The 22,002-nt window shown below is 43.7% G+C and overlaps 1 protein-coding gene across 3 annotated transcripts in view; it reads right to left on the bottom strand.

The window, feature by feature from the left end:
• The window catches only part of MFAP3L (microfibril associated protein 3 like), a 44,594-nt gene extending 38,505 nt beyond the window's left edge, over positions 1 to 6,089 (bottom strand). For 2 of the 3 annotated variants that reach the window (XR_008529357.1, XM_054576055.1), the window contains exon 1: positions 5,292 to 5,510. The gene's annotated coding sequence lies outside the window, so the exon portion shown is untranslated. Of the gene's footprint in view, positions 1 to 5,291; positions 5,511 to 5,947 lie in introns of those variants that run through there. The other variant, XM_054576056.1, reaches the window with a different exon arrangement.
• Positions 6,090 to 22,002: the final 15,913 nt, after the last annotated feature.

Raw genomic sequence — 22,002 nt, 5'->3', positions numbered from 1 at the left:
TACTTGGCCCTCCAGGACACCCCAGGGAGCCCCGGACACTCCTTTTCTCAATGACCTTTACCCATAACTTCATATTTTCATTGTAATTGTCTTTTTGCCCATCTGCCCCTCCACTAGATTATAAGCTCTCCGGTTATCAATATTTGTTGAATGAACTGATGAATTAATGAATGAATAGACTAGGGGGGAGTAGTGGGGGGAATGGAGACAACCGCACTTAAACAACAATAAAAAAATTAATGAATAAACGAGAGAGACTTATCCTAAGGTACAGATTTGGTATATGGGCTACTGACACAGTTCTGAGCCAAGGTCCAGTCCCTGGAAAGAACACAGTGGGCCACAGGCGAGAAGATGAAGGTCAGAACCCAGGGAAACTGGACACTCACTCGGAGAAAGAGCAATTAAAAAAAAGTATAAAAAGGAAAAAACATCTCGGGTATGTATCCCAGAGACCAAGGCAGAAGAGATTCAAAAAAGAGGAACAGATTACACTGAGCTTTTCTTTTGCAGTGAAAAACAATAATTATTGCATCATTATACAGGGAAGTTTGGGTAAAACTCTTACAAAGTTATGCAAACGGAAGCTACACAATACAGATATACGGTTTTGTTCATTAATATAAATCTTAATCAAGTCTTGCTGTTCTTTCCAGTGTCAGATTTTGCCAGGGCTTTCTTTACCATGCTCTCTGAAAATCTGTTTCTCTCTTACTCACTTTTTCTACATATAGTTCAGTTTCAGTTCAGAGCCTCTCTTGTAACACTAAGATTTCTTCAGTTTAGGTTTTCCAGACACAGAGATGTCAACTCAACTGGATTATAAGTTTTTAGAGGACAGAGAGTAAGCCCTTGAACATAAAAGAGACTGAATAACTATGTTTGAAAGGAGTGGCTAAATTCCCTATATTTCAGTGCAGAAGTTAGGTCATCTAACATGACAGCTGCCACCCATCCCCCAGCAAGTACGGAACCCGTGGCAAACATAGCGCACTGGTCCTGGCAGTTGCTCAGCTGAGCCTATATAAGCCCAAAGCACTGCAAGCAGCTTCTACCAACTGGTCAGAATCGGTCCAGATGACATAACAACATGCTCAAGATAACTGTGTTAAATTTGAGCTTTCACAGCTTCTGGCTCATGACTGCATGGTATGTGGCCACAGAGCAGCTGTCTGCTAAGAAGACAACGGGCAGAACAGAAACAGTCACATTCAACTTGGCCTTTCCGTCTTACTTTCTGTGTCGCTCTTCTATTAGGAATTGTGAACAAAAGTTTTCTTAAGCTATTAATTTCACACATGCCTACAAATGTCATTTCAGAAAACCAAACCATGTAAGATGGTGGTTCCAGATCTCTACCCATCATTGACCACCTCCAGTTAGACACCCTTTGTCAAACTGCCCTGTGAAACTTGAGATTTAGCTACACATTGCTTTTTCAGTGAGATGAAGCTGGCAGCAGTCTGGTCACTGCGCCTTCCTGTTGACAAGTCCTTTGCTGGTTTCCCATTTTTTTCCTATGATAAGATAAAATGCAAACTCCTTTGCATGGCATGAGCTTCTCCCAATGAAAGGACCACTTCATTGCCCTTCTCCTGCCCCTGCCCATTATTCCATCACAGCAGATCCTTCTCTGTATATGGCTGTATTAGCTTTGTATGGCTCCTTTCTGTGGCACGGAAGTCACAACCTTAGTGACAACACACAGATTTCGTTCTTTCAGTTCTGTGGGTTAGAAGTTCAACATGGGTCATAATGAGTTAATCACGGAGTTGGCAGGGCTCTGATTCTTTCGGAAGCTCTAGAGGACCATCCATTTCCTTGCATGTGCCAGCTTCTAGAGGCTGCCCTCATTCTTTGGTTCATGGACCCCTCCCACCTTCAAAGCCAGCAATGGCTGGTCAAGTCTTTCTTGCGTAGCATCACTCTGCTGCTGACTTCTGCCTCCCTCTTTCCCTTATAAGGACTCGTGATTATACTGGGCCCACTGGATAATCCTGAAAAATCTCTCCATCTCAAGATCCTCAACTGAATCACATCTGCAAAGTCCCAAAATAAGTATTTTGGGGGAAGGGAGGGCTATCATTCTACTACTGTAATGGTGTTCCTTCTGCCCGGAAAGTCTACTGCTCTGCTTAAAAGACTCGTACCCAATTCCTTAGGCATTCCTTAAAGTCCTACGGAAATGTCACTATTTTCATGAGGCTCTTCCTCATCCAACCCAAGGGGCTCATTCCTAAGCCTCCCCAGTTCCATGTACAACTGCCTCTCCTGCAGCACTTACTCTGCACTATAGTTTATCTTTCCTCAAGCATGTCTCTCTGACTGGACCGTGAGTCACTACGTCGTATTCATTTTTGTAGCCTCAGGGGCCTAACTATAAAAGATTGTGGGGAGGGAAATGAAGGCGCTGTTTTAATGGGCAAAGACCTCCGGTGGAGGCAGAGGCAAGACCAGTCAATTCACAGGACTTCTGTTCTGAGTATAATTTAGAAACTAGATCTGACAGCTCTACAAGGTTACTATCACATAACCATTGCAGGGAGGCATTAGTGCATACTTAAAACCAACCATTGGCATCTAAGGCCATTTTTAACATTAGTGTAATTTGCCATGGATCACAGAATGTTAAGTTTTAAGTGTCCTCCTGGGCTTGGCTAGAAAAAGATAGGCTGCACCCCAAGTGCTTGGTTAGATATTGAGTTAGTGCAGATATTATCTGCATGCTTTGAGTTCTAAAAAAAAATGATACTCATCTAACAAATCTGACTGTACTGTGTTGGAGGTTACAAGCAACTTTGCCACAATATTTATTTGGTGTTTCAGTATTTGGAAGTTCTTACATTTAAAAAATAGAACAGAAAGTTCAAATTAAGCAAAATTTACACTGCCTCAAATATTTAAATTGCCAGTCAACAAGGAGTTAAATAAATTACGGTCAAGTGAATGAGGGAAGATCTGTTTTTAAAGGCAGTAGTTAGCTATGAATATCTAATGCCATTAATAACACTATACAGTATAGAAATATAAAGACATCAAACTAAAACAAAAACTATGTGCTTGGCAATTGAGCTGCAAGAATCTAACAGTTAGGTACAAAAGAGAAGAAATTAATTTGAATAAAAAATCTGCTTTGCTCTGTTTTTCTTCATTAGTAATAATAAAAACCCACTTCAATCTAAATCCTATTGGTTTTATTAGTTTTAGGTTAGGAGAATGTGGCATTCTTGAAGCCAAGAGTGGTGTTTAAATATGTCTTTTGTTAAAATTTCATTGTTTCATTGTCTTTCCAAACTAAAAAAATTTTATATATATATATGTATGTATGTATGTGTGTGTGTGTGTATATATATATATATATTTAGACCTAAAAGGGGCCTATTGAGCTATATTAAACCTCACATTCACAAAGTCAAAACTAAATTTAGTTGCTTCCTCCAAGTCAGGAAAATCCCAAGGATGAGGGGAGACAGTACCAACTTCCATTTGGAATTGTGGCCTGAGAACACTAGACCTGCTATGCAGGGTAGGCTGGGTATATATATATATGCATTACTTCATGGTAGATTTTAACCTGATGCAGTTTTATAGGAAAGGGAAGCAAAATCTCCCCGTATTTGTATTGGGTTTTTCAAATGTCTAGATTTTTCTATAAATGTATTTAGAAATGTGTTTAGGAGCAATGAACACCAAATTATTTAGCTAAAATGAAGGATTACAGGCCTAACTTGTAGAAATAGAAATCATTTGTTGCTATTGTTGTCTGGACATTTTGAGCCTGTCCTTTTATTAGATCTTAGTTATGTACAGGCACCACATAGAGCCCCCCTGGGGAAACCATCCAGGGCGGCTGGCACGAACCGCCAGTTACAACCCAACGAAAAGTCGGTGCACCTCGAGTCTACCAAGGCCTATCAAGAATGCAAGCAAGGAATTTTTCAATAAGCTTAATAAATAAAACAACTGAACCTATTAAGTGGTACTTACGGAAATAAGCTTGAGAATATAGCTTTAGTTAAGAGGCAGGACTAGTTCCTACTAAAACAGAGATTGTTAACCTTCTTATTAGAGCCAATAATCCTAAGAATGGTAATGGTACTAAATACTTCAGGAAAAAACAAGAGTAGAAATCGCAGTGGAATTTACAAATGGCCTCTTTTTTTTTTTTTTTTTTTTTTTGTAAAATGCCTGTAGAACTACATTGTTCTAACTTTTCTGAAAATCTTTCATCTTGCATTTCATCTTGAACAATTGTACTATGTTCAGCATAGTAGCAACTGAAAAAAAATGTGTTTCATCTAGAAACAAAAGTGAGAAAACTTTACAAAAAACATTGAGCTTCTGCAATGGTAGGCTTTCCAACTTCTTAATATAAAGCCAAGATAACACAAAATAAATGTTGCTACAGTAACCAAATTTTTCTGTAACAAGTATCCTTAAAATGGCAATCCAACCATAATAGAATATTTTCTACAGTGGGAGCAGCTACTAGACCTGCAAACCTTTTTTTGCTAGCTTGCTTTATAAATCTTGCAATTTGCTTGCTCCAGTTTTTTGGAGGGGAAGGCAGGTTAATGGTCGAGCGTAAAATAAATCAGCTCTGCAGTTACTTTTTTTTTTTTCTTTTTTCTTTTCTTTTTTTTTTTTTTTTAAGCCAAGAAAGCACGTTTCCCTTTCCAAGCCAAGAAGCAATTCGATGTCAACTTGCTATGGAGTCAAATGCGACAAACTCTGAGTGCTCCAGTCGCGAGGTGGCGGCTCGAGGCACTCAAAGCTTCCCGCACTCCTGCAGCATCAAGACAGCGCACTCTCCCGGATACGGACCCGTAGCCCGAACTCAGGGCCTTCCGGGGCAGGAGAGTAAACCCTACCTTCTATTTCGGGGAAACTAAGGCAGAGTGACCCAGGCGACCTGGAGTCAGGCGAAAGCCCCCGCCGCGCCTTTGCGCCCTTTCCCTCGGGAGATCGGTGAGGCTTTTCGGCAGCGCGCGGTAGACACCGCGTTCCACGCCGTAAGAGGCTTATGGTATGTAAGCCTGCTGTCCCCCGTCCATCTGCCTCCACCGGGTCCCACCCCGCACTGATCTTGAAACACCCTGCAACCCCTAGGAGCCCGCTGCCGGGATCTCGCCGCCACCCAAGAGCGCAGGCTGTTTCGCGGCTCCGCCAGCCTGAGCGCCCGATAAAGTTACGCGGAGACAGCCGCAGCCGCGACTCGACCCACCCTCCCGATGCGGTGGTCCCTGCTATCCGCACCCCGCCGCCCCGGCTTGCCGGGCGTCCCAGCTAACCTTACGCCGCCGCGCCACTCAGGTGGCCGCCGTGCGCTCCTCGCCATGGCCAGCCTGAGTGCTGCCGCTGCGCCGCGCTCTGCCTCTGACGCCCGGCAGCACCTACTGCGGATGAGCCGCCTCCGCCAGCCCCCGCAGCGAAGCCGGCTGCGCCGCGGGCGGGCCGCCGAGAGTGCGGCGCTGCCCACCTACTGGAGCCGGAGCCGGCTGGTGCTGAGCATGCCCAGTGCGGCTCGCCCCGCGGTGCGGAGGCGCGGAACTGGGCACGGTATCCCTGCCGGGTTTTCGCAGCGGCCAAGGGCAGGAGGCGGTGCAGCACGAACCTTTGGGAGCCGCGGAGCCTCCCGCAGCGGAGGAGGCGGTGTAAGCGTGCCACACGGCTCCTCATTCACTCCACGCAGTCTCTGGGGCGGGGCTTGGTGCCCCCTCCACCCCCTCCCCGGGCTCCGGTGCGGCAAGCCGAAGTTGCTACCCTAGCGGAGGGCACTTATTTCTGATGCTGTAGTGCTGGAGCAGCGTGACTGATGATTGAGAGGAAGTTCACAACCAAGGCTTCCACCGCAACTTTTCTGAGCTTCGCGTCGCACCCAGGAACAGGTTTCTTAGAATCCCATCTTTGAACAGGAGAGAACCAACCACACAACCCCTGAACCTACCCTGTCCCCAGGGCCACGTGTCAAGCCCCCTTGTGATCGAAAGCTTCACAGGTCCTCCCGGTTGACTCCGCTGTCAGTTCTAAATCCCACAGAAGAGGCTGGAAGAAAACGAGCCGAATGTTCACTGGTGGCTTCTGAGTGGTGTGGTTCCAGGGATTTTAAATTTTCTTATTTTTTGATTATTTGTAGTTTCTAAGTTTTGTTCTAATTACAATATGGCGCTTTTTAAATAAGAAAGATGGGTTAGTCTGAAACGCCCGCAAAGGTCTGGCAGCAACATCTAGCTCCGTAGGCGTCCACCCCCGCCCTTCCGTTTTTTTGTTTTCTGTTTTTTGTTTTTTTAGATTTGCCACGGGCAGTTAATTTCAGGGGCCAGGATCAGGCTAGTTTTCCTTGGCTCTTCTAGGCCCGCCCCTCGGCCACGCCCCCAGCGGTCCTTTTAGTCCAGTACCTCCTTCTTCTGCGGTTGCTGCCAAAACCCGGTTAGGTGGACTCAGCATACTGACGCTTGTGGCTTCTGCAGCCAGACTGGTCGTGTTCCGCCGCCGGGTTAGGGACTGCTGTCACCTAGAGAGGAGGCTTTTAGCAGCTCCCGGTTTCTCTCGTCCTTCTTTCGATCCCTGACAAACGGGGCAAAATAGCGCCGCCGACCCCCTGCCCCGAGTTCGGAGCTGTAGAAGTGGGTCAGGACCTGACTGAGCATGCTCTGGGCAGTGCCAGGCTGCCGCACGTGGCTGATCGGGTTGCCCAAGGTTGTTGTAACTGCCCTCGCTCATCGCCACATGGAAGGCCAGGAGGCCAGAGGAAGCAGGGCCCTGGGGAGGCGCGATGGCCTGGTCGCGGGAATGGAGAGGTCCCTCTGCCGAGACCCATGTTGGGGTGGTGGGTGCGTGGAATTCGGTTTACAAGTGAATCAAAGCATGATTTTTCCCTAAAAGGCTGAATTTAGAAATCATATTTTAACCTCACTTTTTGTGACATCTCAAATAGCAACACATTGTAGCTCTAAGAACTTTTTCGGTCTGGTTTTCTTTCAGGAAAACTAAGCCGCCTTTCATTTTTTTTCCCAAGTATTTAATAAGCATTCTTTAGTGCACTCGAACACTAAAATTTAACCTGTTTTATTAAAGATTAAATCTTTGTCCTCACTCAAATAATTCTGCAATATTCTATTCCTTTCATTTTATTCACGCTATTCTGCATTCACTTAGACTCGCCTTTTGACTCCCTTTCAAAATCTCAGAGAACTCGCAGAATGTTCTCATACTATCTTTGATACACTTGACGCAGATGTGCAAAACTTGCTTTTAATCCTCTGTTACAGAAGAGAAGGCTGAAATGGAAAAAACTTACATGGAAGAGATTTTATAAGCTTGAGATAAACTCAAGAACTCAGAGAGCCTTGCATTGAGCCGGGGCAGTGAGTGGGGTGGCTGTCTGTTTTACCTGGGGAGGAGGAAGACGGGCAGGTGGGACAGCTGCCCAGTGAGGTTTGGTGTGACAGTGGGAAATACCATCAGTGAGGGTTGGTTCCATTTCAGCGCCCCCCCCCCAAGCCCCGGCCCCATGCAGCCCTGTCCAGCTTAAGCATGGCTGGAGACACCTGCATTAGTGGAAGGTCATCTCTGGGAAGAGTAAGTTTACTTAAGGACTTCGCCCTAGGCTCCTAACTTGTGCTGGAGTCATCCTCATCCCTAAAGTTTCAGACTGCATTGTTGCTGGTACTTCTGGGTACTGCTCTTCAACTAGCCAGGTCCCAGTAGACACCTGCAACCAAAATAGCCTAGCCTGCGAAAGGGTGTTGACATCTCTTCCATAGTCCATACTACCACTCCTCCCCATCTGAAGCTTTCTGGTCCCCTGTGTTCCGTCATGATTAAAATATGCAAAAATAGGAAATTAGAAATCAAAACCTCTTGGACAGTTCCTTCTCATCTTCCTTCTGCAGGTTCTTTTACTTTGCATCACCCCCCCTTGTAGGTGTTCTCTCCTGTAGCCTGTTCCCTTCCTGTCTCTCTGAAGGCTCTCATCCACTCTGATGATTGTCAGTACCAAAATTGTGTTCAGTTGCTGTGTGCGCATATGGTCATGCTAGTTATTTATTGCTGGCGTCCTTTCTGGTCCATCAGACACCTGTTCTGATTAGTTAGTATCTATGCCTGACTATTTGTCCATGCCAGTTGTTAATATTTTGAATATTTTCTTTGCCCCAAACCATTACTTCTTTTAGATATCTACCTGAGTTCAGACTGTTATATATAATCTACCAAATATCTTCAGTGCTATGACTCAGGAAACTTGAACCCAATATGTCCCAAAGAGAACTCGGGAGCTGCAGTTGCTCTTCTGCTTGTATGGCCTAGCTTGTTTACTGGTACCTCCACCTTCCCAGCTGTGCACATCGCAAATATGTGTGTTATCCTAGATTCACCCACCCGCCTTTCCCCTGTCATCTAGCTAGTCACTGGCACTGTCCAGCCTTCCCTTTGACATCTCTGAATACAGACCCTCCACCTCCATCTTCCCTTCCAGAAGGATCCTCTCTCTGTATTCCTGCCAATCCATCCTCCAAGCCTCTTCAGATTTTCTTTTTAAGCAATTTATATTTCAACATGTCTCCTAAAAATCCTCAAATGAGTTCATAGTGCCTTCAGGATAAAATCTCAGTTTCAAACATGAACTGGCCCTTGTCTCTGCCTCCTGGTTAGCCTCCAGCTAGAGTCCCTTAATGTCCCATGTCCTAGCAATCTGAATTTCTTGTCATGAGAATTCACACCTCTGTGTTCCTTTAGTTGTTCTCTCTGTCCTTTCCCCTTGCTCACCCCTTGGCAAACATGGTCTGCAAGACTCAGTTTAGGCTGAGTCTCCTCTGGCCTCCACAAGGTGCCTTCCTCTTGAATACTTCACTTGTACCATAGACCTTGTCTCTATTTTGACACCTAACCTTGATTTATTTTCCTTCATCTTCTCCATTACATTGTAGGCAATGCGACCCCACGACCTCTCCTCAACAATGTTTGTATCTTTGTTCTCAATACAATTTTATTTGATAAATGAATAATAGACATATACACCTGTGCAATATTTATAGTTATTAATTTTTAAAGTTCTTCCTGAGAATTGTAAATGGAGTGAAAAGAAAAAAAATATCAGAATCGTCACGTCATATACAACCTGCTGAATGGTTGGTTATGCTCCTTTGAGTAATATAAGCAAGATCTCAGATTTGATTTTAAACCCAGTGATTTTCTTCAGCTGCAGAAATCAGGAAGTGTTTTTGTGAGCCAGTCTGAGTACTTGTTTTATCAGTCTGTAACTGCACAAAACTCAGCGTTATGTTGCTTATTAATCCACAAAGTCCATTGTTCTCTCTCATTGTGTTTCTTTCCACTGTGTAGTTATAACCTCCTAATTATATGGTTACTTCTTAGAATAGCTCCTGTTTATTTTTTTCTGTTGAAAGTATGGCATTCTGCGAGGGCAGATTAACCATTTAGGAATGAACCTAATTTTTATAGTTCTACCAGCTAAACTATAAAAATGCTTGTCTGCTGAGAGTACCTGCAGTTCATTATGACTGGACCAACTGCCTGCTTTAAGCTACCCAGGGATGATGAATTCATCCCAGACCTCCTGAATAGAGTGGTCCAGCAGCAGTAATTTTTATAGCTTCTCTAGCTGATTCCACATGATATATATGAGAAACACAGTTTTAAGTCATATGGATAAAGGGGGAAAAAATCTATTAGTCCAGAACTTCAAGTAGCCCCTAAATTGGTTTTCATTTGCAGAAAGATGTATGTGGTTGGGAAGAATATTGGTCCATTTATTAAAAGTGTTATTCATGTTCATGCTCCCTAGATATCTTGGCTTCTGTTAGAGAGTCTGGAGAATAGAGATGAATACTTACGTTGTAAGGTAGCTGCTTGTTTTTCTGTGTTTTACTACAGCAGGATTTTACTTGGTAACTCATGTAGGCCTGATATTTTCCAGCGTCTCTTTCCTAAATACAGCCTCTTTTGACAGAGGGTGAATGGGACAGTGGAGGCTCTGACCTTACCTCCTTCCTGAAAGAGGATGATCACAGGTGTGTGACCCTACATTAGGCTTTTTCCTTGTTCCTGGGAGTCTAAAAGGGTAGAATTAGGAAGAGGGTTTGGAGAAGAATAAAAGGAAGCAAACACTTCTCTATAATCTTGTGACCTGCTGAGGAGAACAAAGCTTCTTAAAAAGTGTGAGCCAGTATTAGGAAAATATTCCCTTCCTCATTATGGCTTTAGATTGAGCATTGATGTTGGTTCTACGGAGGTGTAAGTGTGCATGTGTGTGGTCTAACCAGTTAGCCAGCTGCAAAAGTCAGGAGAGCAAATGGTGTGCCTGCCACTCACGTAGGGCAGAAGACCCAGCGAGAAGCAGCACACCCTTCCTGGGCCTCCCTTTGAGACCTCACCGAGGCTCTGCTCTCCTGGACCGTCTCACACCCTGGGACATTAACGGGCATTGCAGTCAACCTCCCTCTCCTCAGGGCTTCATTGCCAACAGTGACACAGCTTTTAGGACACAAATTATTGGTAGGAACAGGGATTAATCTAGAAAACACCTCCTGTGCGTAGGGACTTCCTGAAAGTGGGTGGAGATTTGCATAGAAGGTTAGCAGAGAGACTGCCCTTGTGAGAGAGGTGTGGCAAGCTGGACGGGGGCAGTGAGCTCAGTCCCCACGGGGGCTCCTTTGTAGAAATTTGACTTCACAGGTGCTTTAGCTTGGATGCTGGAAAAGTTATGTCATATACATAGCTTGAAGGTTTTTTAATTTATTTTATAATTTCCTCAGGAAGGACAGAAGGCATAATATCCACTTTCTCACCATAGGATAGAGAAGGTCAAAGCTGGGTGATAAAACTAATCAAAGAAACAAATCACTGGTCAACAGGTGGGAAAACAAACACCCCAAAAAGCCAACAAGCCAACACGATCTTCCAGAGTGTGGCCGCAAGCACAATCATTTGCCCCAACATTTGACAGGGAGACCACGGCACCCACTTTGCAACATTGCTCAGAACTGAGGGCCCCTCAAGTCCAGGTGAGCCTCTGCAACTTCGCTGCAACCTCAGCAGGAATAACCTGAGAAACCTGCATGATGAAAAGAGTCCAGAGTAAACTTGGACAGTTGAATTGTGATTTTCTGTGTGCATGTTTTTTAAGCCTCTCTCTTTTATGAGTAGATATTGACTAGAATTAAGAGGACAGAAAATTGTATGTTTTTTCTTTTTATCTTGTCAATACATGTGACACCAGAGGTCTTGGTGTGGACAGGGAGGCTCTTGTCAGGGCAGAAGCTGAGAAGAAGCCCTGGTGTGTGGCCACGGCAGGAAGATGAGAGGGCGCGGTGGATGACTGGGGAGAATGAGTAGAATGAGGTGCCGGCCTAGCAGTGGGTGGAAGGAGCTGGTTTTCATGTGGCGAGATTCGAAGGACACTAGGAGGCTGAGACACCCTGTGGGATGCGGGCGGCCAGCTCCCTTTCTCAGGCCCGCCCTCCTCCCTACCCAGCCTTCCCCCCTCACACCACCCCCGCTCCCCGCGGTGATGGTTGGAAGGATCATGAGGCTGCTGTCCAAAGCCCAGGTCCTGCCCTGAGAGGCCACATAGTGCAGAGCATGAAGGTCCTGGACATCTACTAGTGAGCTGTCACCATGGGAGAGGACTGAAGTAGGGACTGAAGTTTACTTCTGATACTTCTATGATTGTGGCTTGAGTCAATGTGAGGAATGAAGTTACTTAACACATTGAAACTTCTGTCTCTTCAAAAAAGATGCAGTCCAAAATGTGCTCACCCGCGGTGTGATCCCGCCTTTTACCTCCGAGATCACTGATACCGTTTCCACCTGTAATAACAGGAACGATGGTGCTTGGTTTGTTCTCCATTGTGGGTGAGTATGCTTATCAATAGTTTCCCTTCACTTATGGACCATGCACTGGTTATAACTGCACTTACCTGGCTGAAGGAATGGGTTTCTTCATTGGGATCACACCTGCTTTGCAGGCATTTATATGCCCTGCAGCTCCTCTTTAGTGGCCTTTTCAATTTAATCCAGTACAGATTTTAGCACATATAGATGCCAGTAAATTTTGTTTAATTACGTGCTGGAAATTGGTGTTAGAGCTCCACACTGGATTATCTTGGAGGCAGGCGTTTTAAAATGCAGATACCGTCAGTCACTTAGTTGGTCTGCAATGCCATTCAAACTTTGGCCTCAGCCTGTATGGTATTGATTCTGCTTTTCTTTCTGAAGAAGTGCTTCAGATCTGTTACCAGCATATTTCTCCCTGATTCTGGTCAGTTGATAAGAAGAAAAAGCTGATAATAAATGTGGATGCATCAGGCAAGTGCATAAGACATTTTGAAGGACAGGTTAAGGAATAGTTAGTGATATTCTTCAGTATCATGGTTTATGGATTCTATATTGTAGTAGAGCATTTATGCTATTAATTTCTTTCTCCCTTTTCTTTCTATTTTTTTTTTAATTGAGAGCACATTTATTAAAATTGGAGCCAGTGAAACAAGGGAGCGCTTAACATAGAAGAAGCAACAGGAGAGCCCAGCCTGAGCCCCTTTGGTTCTGTAAAAAACTGTCACAGGAAAGATAGGAGCTAAGGCAGGGCTGCGTCCGCTCACTGGGAAGTCAGAGAACAGTGGGCCTTGCAGACAATTCAGGAGATGGGCCTGGAGGAGTTGCCACTGTCCCTCCCTCCCCTGGCTACAAGTCTAGGGGGGTCCTTTGAGTCCAGGGGATGCGTGCCTATGGGGGAACAAGAGAGAGAAGGGAAAGACACCAGCATGCTCCCCAGAGGGAGAGCACATTGTGGTAGTAATTGCGATGAGCCTTTCTTTTTGCTTTAATAGGAATTTTAAAGTTGTCTTGAAATTAACCGTCTCTAAAATCTGAGGAATATTGGGACTGTATTTATGAACTGAATGGGCCCGCTTTCTTAAATGGAATAAAAATTACAATTTGCTGGTCAAAGTATGGAATGTAAGCTCTGGTGACTCAGAAGAGCAGCTAAGTTTGCTGGGAAGCGGGGTGACATTGCCGGCAATGGCCAGGAGGAAACGGAGCGGAGGGCGAAGGGCCCGTGTGGATCCGCCTGGTGTGACTGCTTGGAGTGACTCATGGTCCCGAGTGTGTGCTTTGGCCTGTAGTGCTAATTACTGAAGATGGGCTCAGCTTGAAATGCGGACACCCGTCCTGTCTTTAGGAGCCTTCCTCTGTTACATGAACGCTGCGTTTAATTACATTAAATGTCTGCTATTGTTTATTGCCTGTAAGACACATGGTAGATAATGAGTTCACTTGGAAGAGAACTGCTTGTCATCTCTTAGGCCTTTACCAAGCTGTCATTCCCCTAGCATTGGATCCCCGTTCCTGAGGGCACCAGGAACGCAGGAGGACCAAAAACAGTTCTGAAGGTGTTAGTGTTACAAAAGAGCGCCAAGATACTCATCCCTGGGAAAATCACGCCCCACCCCTGCCTTACATTCACCTTTCGGCGTGGCATTGTTGGCATGTTGAGTACAATTCCTGTGTACTCTTTCAGTACTAGGCGCTTTGGTCTTAAAGTTCTTACTTGGTTTTCTCTCTCTGTTTCTTATTTTTACGTGTATTTACTCTCATGCTATTTATTTTTCTTGAGATTGTTATTTGCTTTCTTTTCATGATGTAATGGGAGGACCTGTGAGCAGGGCCACAGGAAAATGAGGAACCAAAGCTGTTACTGGAAGGACCTGAGAGACTTGTTGGAAGCCAGGCTGCAGCCCTCAGACGTCATTCCTGTTGGCCTGACTTCCAGGACAGTTCCCAAATGCCACCTGCTTAAATGGTTGAATTGACTCATTTCTAGTAAGAGTCTGATTCAGGCATAGTTTGCCTTCAAATAGTAGGCATCTAACCTGATATTAAAATTGTGGTATGACAGAAAAGTCATAGAAGTTATACAGTTTAAAGGTTGCCAGCTTTTTGACACCAGCGTTTTGTATGAAAATATACTTTTTTTTTTTAATTTGTGAGATCTACTTACAAATGTATTTAATTGTAGAAACCACAGTAGCAAATCAGGCTTGCCAGCTTCCAAGAGGCTGCTGTGCTGTCAAATTCCTTGCTCCACCGCCCCAGCTCTCCCCAGTGACACCCCTGCCCCTGGCTCTACCTGAGTCTCACTTTGATTAGGAGAAGGCCATGGTCTAGGTGGACCTCTCCGCAGCCAGTGCCTGAGGGCCAAGAGGCTGACGACCAAACGTGCAGGGTGCTGGGACTTTCTGGGTGCCCAAGGTCACCCTGGCTCAGGAGTGTTCTGTCCTCCTTCACGTTCCAGCTGCTTCATGGCCCCTGACTATTGCCATCAGGGTTGAGGGGGATGGAAGAATGTAGTGGTCATTTGCCACTGCCCTTACCTTCCCTCTAGCCACCCAACCTCTCATGGTGGCACCCAGGGGAAGCCCAGTATTGGGGCTGGAATGACTCCCCCACTGTCCTCTTACCATCTTCACTTTACCAAGCACCTGCTATTTCCTAATGCTAAGGCACTGTTACACCTGACCCAGTCCTGTCAAAGATCCCTGGCCTCCTATGGGTCACCCCGGGGGATCTCTTCAGAACCCCTCAAAAACCAGGAGGCCTCTCAGAGTTGCAGTTCGATCTGAAGTTGCAGCTAGAGCCGTGAGTTCCTGGAGAGATCTTGAGGTGGGACCGTGAAGTGACAGGAAGCAGGAATTTAAGAAAGGAGTGTGTATATCTTCATTCCATGCTCTTGTCAACTGAGTGCAACCTTTAAATGGCATCAATATTTTTAATATCTATAAATGCATATTGATAGTTTTAGAGTGAGAATATTTTTCATTGGTTGCATTAACTGTCACCCCTCATCCTAAACATTGAGAGGGCTACAGAGTACCAGCACTTGTATGATGAAGTGGTAAATTGGGCAACGTTTTATTAGCTCCAGTACAATTGGCTATTAAATGTCATCCTGAGAAACTAGCCATATAATTCATGAGTTTTAGAATGAATTATATGCAGTATTTGGGACCAGTGAAACTATTATTGAAAATAAGGGAGAAAATCAAGTCTAATGCATACATTTTAATTTATTATAAAATAAATATGCCAGATTTGTCTAACAACTTAGGAACATTGCATAATTTATTGTGACAGTTCACTTACAAAAGAACTAGGATGCCTTTTTTTTAAAGCTATAAAACAAATTGGAGAGTGACTCTTATCCCATGGGTTATTTATGGTGGACGATTAATAAAACCATTGAGCACGATGAATGAATTTCCAGTGATAGAATTATAGTAAGAATAAATATCAGCAACAATACAAATATAATGAATTATACATTGTAAATCAGTCTAGAGAATTTTACAAAACAGCAAATTGATTTTATTTTTAACTGGTACATTAAAAGTGTCTTATCATGCAACTGCCTTTAACATACGTTGCCTGTGCTCCCAAAGTAGGTAAAACCCCCTGAGAATAGAGGCCGCCTCTGGCCTCTGCATCCAGGGTAGTATTATCCTGCACATGGTAGGTACTTGCTAAATGTCTGTTGAATAAAATATGAACTTTATAGTGATGTATACAGTTTTCAAATAAATTAGTCTATATTAGGAAAGGAAGTATATGAAAGAAAGGCAATGACTTTATTTTGAATAGTTGTTTACCAAAAAAGTACAAGAATGGGATTTGGCTAGAAGCAAATTGGTATTTGGGGAGGTGGCTTCTCATGTAGGGTTAGGTTCTAAAATTAGCATGTAGCTCTGACCAATGTGGCTCAGGTTCTTGGGCGTTGCCCATCAAAGCTGAAGGTCACTGGTTGGATTTCCCATTAGGGCACATGCCTAGGTTGCGGGTTCAGTCCCTGGTTGGGGTGCATACTACAAGCAACCATGTGATGTTTCTCTCTCACATTGATGTTTCTCTCTGTCTCTTCCTCTCTCCCTTCACCTCTCTCTAAAACAAAATACATAAAATCTTTTTAAAAAATAAAATTAGTATGTAGTCAAAATTAAGCACAAAAATCCCTTACATTGACCGTAAAATTTAACATACCTATTTGATTATACCATCTACTTCCAAAGGGAGGGATGAAATGAGAGTCTATACAAATGTCTCGGCAGTGAGATCCATCTGTTTGAAGATGAATCAAGATTCCAGGTGAATTGGGGCTAGGGAGAGACGTCCAAGAGTTCCTCTTGCCCGCAGGATTTACTCCATTCTGTCTTCATATTAAACCTTTATAACTTGAATACGTATCACCATGAGGGTTCAACCTAATAAGGAGTCACATTTTCTGTACCTTGTATAGTAGGTAGGATCAGATGCTCAAGTCAGAGACTCCACTACCTCTGTTTTACAGAGTTTTCTTATGATATGAAGGGAAACTGGAAGTCCATGGCAATTCTTTTATTCAATTTAATGATTTGAGAGTTGCTGGAGCTCTGTGCTCTACCCATTCTGGAGTGGGGTTGGCACAGAGAGGTTTTGATGCCTCTCTAATTGCATTGTTTGATGAAGGCCTGCTTGGTTGGTCATTGCTCTCAGATCACAACACACGACAGTGGGACAGTAAAACCAAGATATTATCTATGTTTGGAATTTAATCTCACTTTGTTTTGTTTTTAGGAAGACTCTACCTAACCATTTTAAGATAGTCTCACAAGGGAGATTGCATGAGGCATAGTGGATTAGTGCAGCTTGTCACCGTTATTAGAAAAAATGCAAATCTGGGGGCCATCTGAAGTTGATTATACATCTGAAGTTCATCATCAATAATGGGTTTGGACTGAAGATGGAGTACTTCTGTTCCCTTTGTGTGCATGCACTGTGCATTTCTCAGCTTTTCCTTTAATGTCATCCTTACTAATATAAGTGCCAGCCAGGGCCTGTTTGTAACCTGCTGAAGGACCCTGGATGATGAGAGCCCTTGCAAGATTTATCCTGAAACAACTTGATGGTTTAGATGCCAGCGATACTGACTTAAGTTTACATTCTAAATATCAGCAGCCATCTAGCTTATTCTAGTAACGAGATGTATTTCTGACAATACTGCAGCTACAGAATGGTTTTCTAGGGGTCTAAATAGCACTGATACTTGCCATGCTGTTAAGTAAAGCTGAATGATGGAGAGCAAGGACCCCATGAGCTCCATGAATTTCTGTGCATTTCTCATATAATTATATTTAATATCAGCAGCCTGGAGTGGAATATAAGGAATCCCTATCCACCAGGCCTGGCGTTCTGTCGGGGTAGAGTAGCTGGACCTCCACCTGCTGAATCACTCAGGGCTAAGAGAGTTATCAGCATGCTGTGTGTCCCGCCAGTGCCCTCTGGCTGTCCTGCCATGGATGCCTCTCTCCTGCTACCTGCGTATTTCTACCATTTGAGTTGCTCTTCATTTACAAAATGGGCATTGTGGTCCTTTCCTCAAGTCCTCATATTCTTGTGTATGAACAGGCTGACTGTATGGTGTGTAAATGTTCACTGTAAAGCTCTGTACACAAATATGTGCTATGTACCATCATGTTTGAGCTGACATGTGTACCACCTTAGCAACTCCATCAAAACCTATGGGGTTGGTGTGCCAACTGTGCACACGTGAGTAATTTACATGGGAGAGGACCTCAAACGGGCAGGCAAAACTGGGTAAATTCTCTATCTGTGCTATGGACTGAGTCGTGTCCTCAAAAACTCATATGTTGAAGCCCTACCCCCAATGCGATGGTATTAGGAGGTTGGGGTGGGAAGTAGTCAGGTCATAAGGATGGAGCCCTCATGATGGGATTGCAGCCCTTATAAGAAGACTTAAGAGAGGACCTTGCGTGCTCTCTCTCCCCCCCGCCCCCTCCCGCCCTCCCCCATGTGAGGATCCAGTGAGGAGGCAGTCCTTTGCAAGCCAGGAAGAAGAATCTCACCAGAGCCTGGCCATCCTGGCTCCCTGAACTTGTACTTTCTAGCCTCCTGATCTCCGAGAAATAAATGTCTGTTGTTTAAGCACCTGGCCTATGGTACTTTGTTAGAGGGGCCCAAACTGACTAAGATGGTATGGTTCCAGAAACCATTTGTCTGGAGCGTAGCGTCATCCTTGCCCTGACTCACGTCTCCCAGTACAGAGGAATCAGCTTACATCAGGACAATTAACAGTTTTTTTCTATGGTTGACACTATTACAGATTTCCTCCATTACCCCACCCCCTTTGCACACCTCCACCAGCCTCCGACCCTGCCTCTGACCTTCACCACGTTGTTGTCTGCGTCCATTGGCTGTGCATGCATGTTCTTTGGCTAATCTCTTCCAGTCTCCGCGCCCCCCCACGTCCCCCCCCCCGACGTAGCAGCACTCTCTCACTTGAATGCAGTGTGCTGCTGTGAGGAAGGACTGAGAAGTTCTCCTTTTTGTAAGGATGCAATGTAATGCAGCTTTTAGAATAGAGCGTACTGGGTTGCCATGGAGTAATTTGAACATGGTGTAAATGGAATTGTGATTAGAATGTAACTGTACTGTACTACATAAATGGCTTTGAAGAAATGGTTCTGTTGTTTGTTTGGGGACACTAGGACGATTCAGACGATGTTGTACAGAAAAGGCCTATGAGCATTTTTGTTTTCACAAAAATTCTTGGATTCTGACTTTTTCTTTTAAATTTTTCTAAAAAATTAATTTATCAAAAATTCAAAAAATTTAAGCTCCTCGTCACCCCTACGTCTTTTCCTAAATTACATTTCTCTGTGTAAATACCTTATATAGACTGTAGTACTTAAATGCTTATTTCTCTAGAAAAAATTATTTATATTCAACCGCTTTAATTTCTCCTTTTATACTCCTTGTTTTTCTGTTATATATGTGTCTATTATCTCAATATTTTGTCTCATTTTTTATAAGCTCTATTGTCTTTAGAGTTTGTACTAGAACAAATTAGAAATACACAAAAAAACATTTTCACAAAGTGAGTTTTTCTGTGTAGGGAGTCGTATTGTGTTACTGAGCCTATTGAAAGGAAATATGGTCAGCACATAAGAATAAGAAATGAGAACGTTTTTCCCCTATTTTTTCTCTGCCACTTATATTGATCGATTTACCTCTGATTGTCTGCTGTGTATAAAGGATAATGTCCTGACAGATAAAACCTATTATCTCAAAGTTTGGAAGTCCATGTTTTCTAATAGCACAGGCAGGTATACATGCCTGCTAGATATCTGAGAAGACCTTTCAATTCCAAAAAAGCAATTCTAGAATGTGTAACTACCCTGTCCATTTTAGACCACATAGTACATAATGTACATGTTGGCCAGCTGTTTTTTTAAAATTAAATTTATTGGGGTAACATTGGTTAATAACAACATATAGGTTTCAAGTGTACATTTTTATCGTACGTGGTTTGTATGTTGCAGTGGTGTTTTTGTTTTAAGTCACCTCAACTCCTTTTTGGAAATAGATGTGTCACTGAAATAAGTCCCCAAATAAACAAAGATATGTGGACGGTTTTGTCAGATAAGCACAGTACTGTTGGTGAAGATGGAGAGTTGTAGATCAGGGTCAGGAACATTCTGGATCATCTCTCAGGTTAGCAGTCAGAGAGGACAGCCCAGTTCTGCCACATAGGGGGCTCTGTGTGCCAGCTGTTGCACTGTTTGACCAAGAACAAGAAGAGTGACCCAGGGACAGCCGTGAGTACTGAGAGCTGAGCTGAGCCGATGTTCCAAACAAGCAGGCGGTTGATAGAGCCACGGTGCAACCAGCCCTCCGCTGGATTGGAAACTGAGAGCAGCGTCCTCTGGTCCCCTTGGCTATTTCACTGGCCTCTGTCAGCAGCCACACTTAATTCTGAATTGATAAAAGAGGACTTAAGCCATCTTTGAATTTATATAGCCTCTGCACAAAACAGTTTCCCCCCAATCTGCAATTCTAATGTGCTGTCTACATTTGAATACTTAAGTTGGATTTCACTGTATGTTTATACATATACATATACATATAAAATACTTAGGTAAAGACAATGAATTATGGTTGAGGTGTATTATTAGTTTCCTAGGGTGGTTGTAACAAAGGACCACAGACTGAGTGGCTTAAATAGAAACTTGTCTCGGTAGTTCTGGGGGCTGAAAATTGAAGACCAAGGTGTCAGCAGGGCCGTTCCCCTGGGACGGCACTAGGGCAGGGTCCGCCCCGGGCCACTGTCCTGGACTCTGTAGGTCCTTGGCTTGTGGCAGCATCGCTCCAGCCTCCACGTGGCATTCCGTGGGCCTGTCGTGTCCAGATTTCCCCTTTATAAGGACATCGGTTATACTGGGTTAGCGGTCCACCCTACTCCAGTGTGACTCCACTAATTACATCTGCAACAACCTTATTTCTGAATAAGTGCCACATTCTGAGGCACTTGGAGTGAGGACTTCAACATATAAATTGGTAGGGGGGGGCACAGTTCAGCCCCTACCATGGTGATTGACACGAAGATAATCAACTACAGAAGGTTAGCAGCAGTGGGGTCCTGGTAGATTACCGGATACAACCCTCTTACTTTGCATGTGAGATCAGTGGGCAGTAAAAGGCATCTTACATATTTTAAAAATTAAATTAGGTAAAGGGTTCTCCAAATGTTCCATAATAATTAAAGTTCTATGTTTTCTCATGTCTCGCTCCTAACACAAATTTGGCCCTTCTCCTTTCCTTTTCTCTTTCTCTGAACCTTCCCCACCACCTCTGCTCCGGCTCACCTTCCTCGCCATCGGGAGATCTTCCTTGGCTGTTCTCACCAGCAGACTGCCCACGCTGCACTTGTGATCCGCACCACCAGCCCTTGGCAATGTGGCCCAGTCTGCCTGCTGATTTTTATTAATTGACATTTGAGGTGTACATACCACCTTATGCTTTTATCATGGTGTGCGTTTGTTAGACTCTGGGCATTGGTAGAGGGAGAATTTTCTGGTGCTATTATTAGAAGGAACTCTGATAGTTCGGCACAGGAAGCTTTTCTGAAATACAAGTTTTAATCACCTGAGTTTTGAGGAGCGGATGGAGAAGCGGATGGGTGGCCATATGGGGGTGGGGCTGTGGAGTGAGGTAGGGAGAGTGGCTGAGTTAATGAGCGCCTAGCCGACCCTTCCTCTCCCAAAAGTCACATGAGCCACCATTTTCCACTTTGATTACATAAGCCTTTTGCTGGCAGTGGATGTGTGATCATATTTAGGGAGTTCCCAGGGATATGAGACTCTGTTGATCTTGTCTCTATAACGAGGGCACTTGTTCCGTGAAGGCAAGAACCATCCCTTCTCCTTCTAAGTGCCCACCACATTGCCGGGGCGCGGCCTGCTTGTGAACTTACTGTGTGTGTGAGTGAAGAGAGGGGGTTGTTTTATGTAAACAAAGTCCATAGACAAAAATGAGTTATCTTATGGTAGTAGCCTTAGCAAATATTTTGAGAATAAACATAAGTTTACCATGGTTATCCAATGGAATTTGCCATTTTAATTTTCAAAAGTATTCAGATATACTTTTAAATATTGTAAAAATTGAAAGCACATAATAACCTTTCTAAAAAGTTAAAAATAATTTTAATATTTCTATAGAATGAATAAAAAGTTACTTTTTTAAAATAATTAAATGAAACAGGAATATGTAATATAAAATTATACAGGTCTCACATAGGAAGACAAAATATCAACTATATTAAATATTAATATATTAAATATATTAATGGGAAAATCAACATTTAAATATATTACCTTCTCCCACTATTACTTAGAATGGTTTAGACATTATATTTTGTATCTAGTGTGCAGAAATGTCTTGATGATTTCTCTTAATACCCAAATGTATTATCTTGTACTCTTGCAGTTCATTGAACAGGCTAGTCATGAAATTCCAGACCACTATATCATTAAATAATATTATATTCACAATTCATGCTAAATATGAGATATATTTGGATTTTTGTAATACTATCATTCAGAATCAAAAACACACTGTGATCCTTTCAGCAAGCTTTTAAAGAAATTATAG

This window comes from Pteronotus mesoamericanus, unplaced genomic scaffold, assembly GCF_021234165.1.
Source record: "Pteronotus mesoamericanus isolate MK-2021 breed Mesoamerican mustached bat unplaced genomic scaffold, CSHL_Meso_final contig_32, whole genome shotgun sequence".
Classification (NCBI taxonomy): domain Eukaryota; kingdom Metazoa; phylum Chordata; class Mammalia; order Chiroptera; family Mormoopidae; genus Pteronotus; species Pteronotus mesoamericanus.
This window is presented reverse-complemented; position numbering and strand designations above follow the sequence as displayed.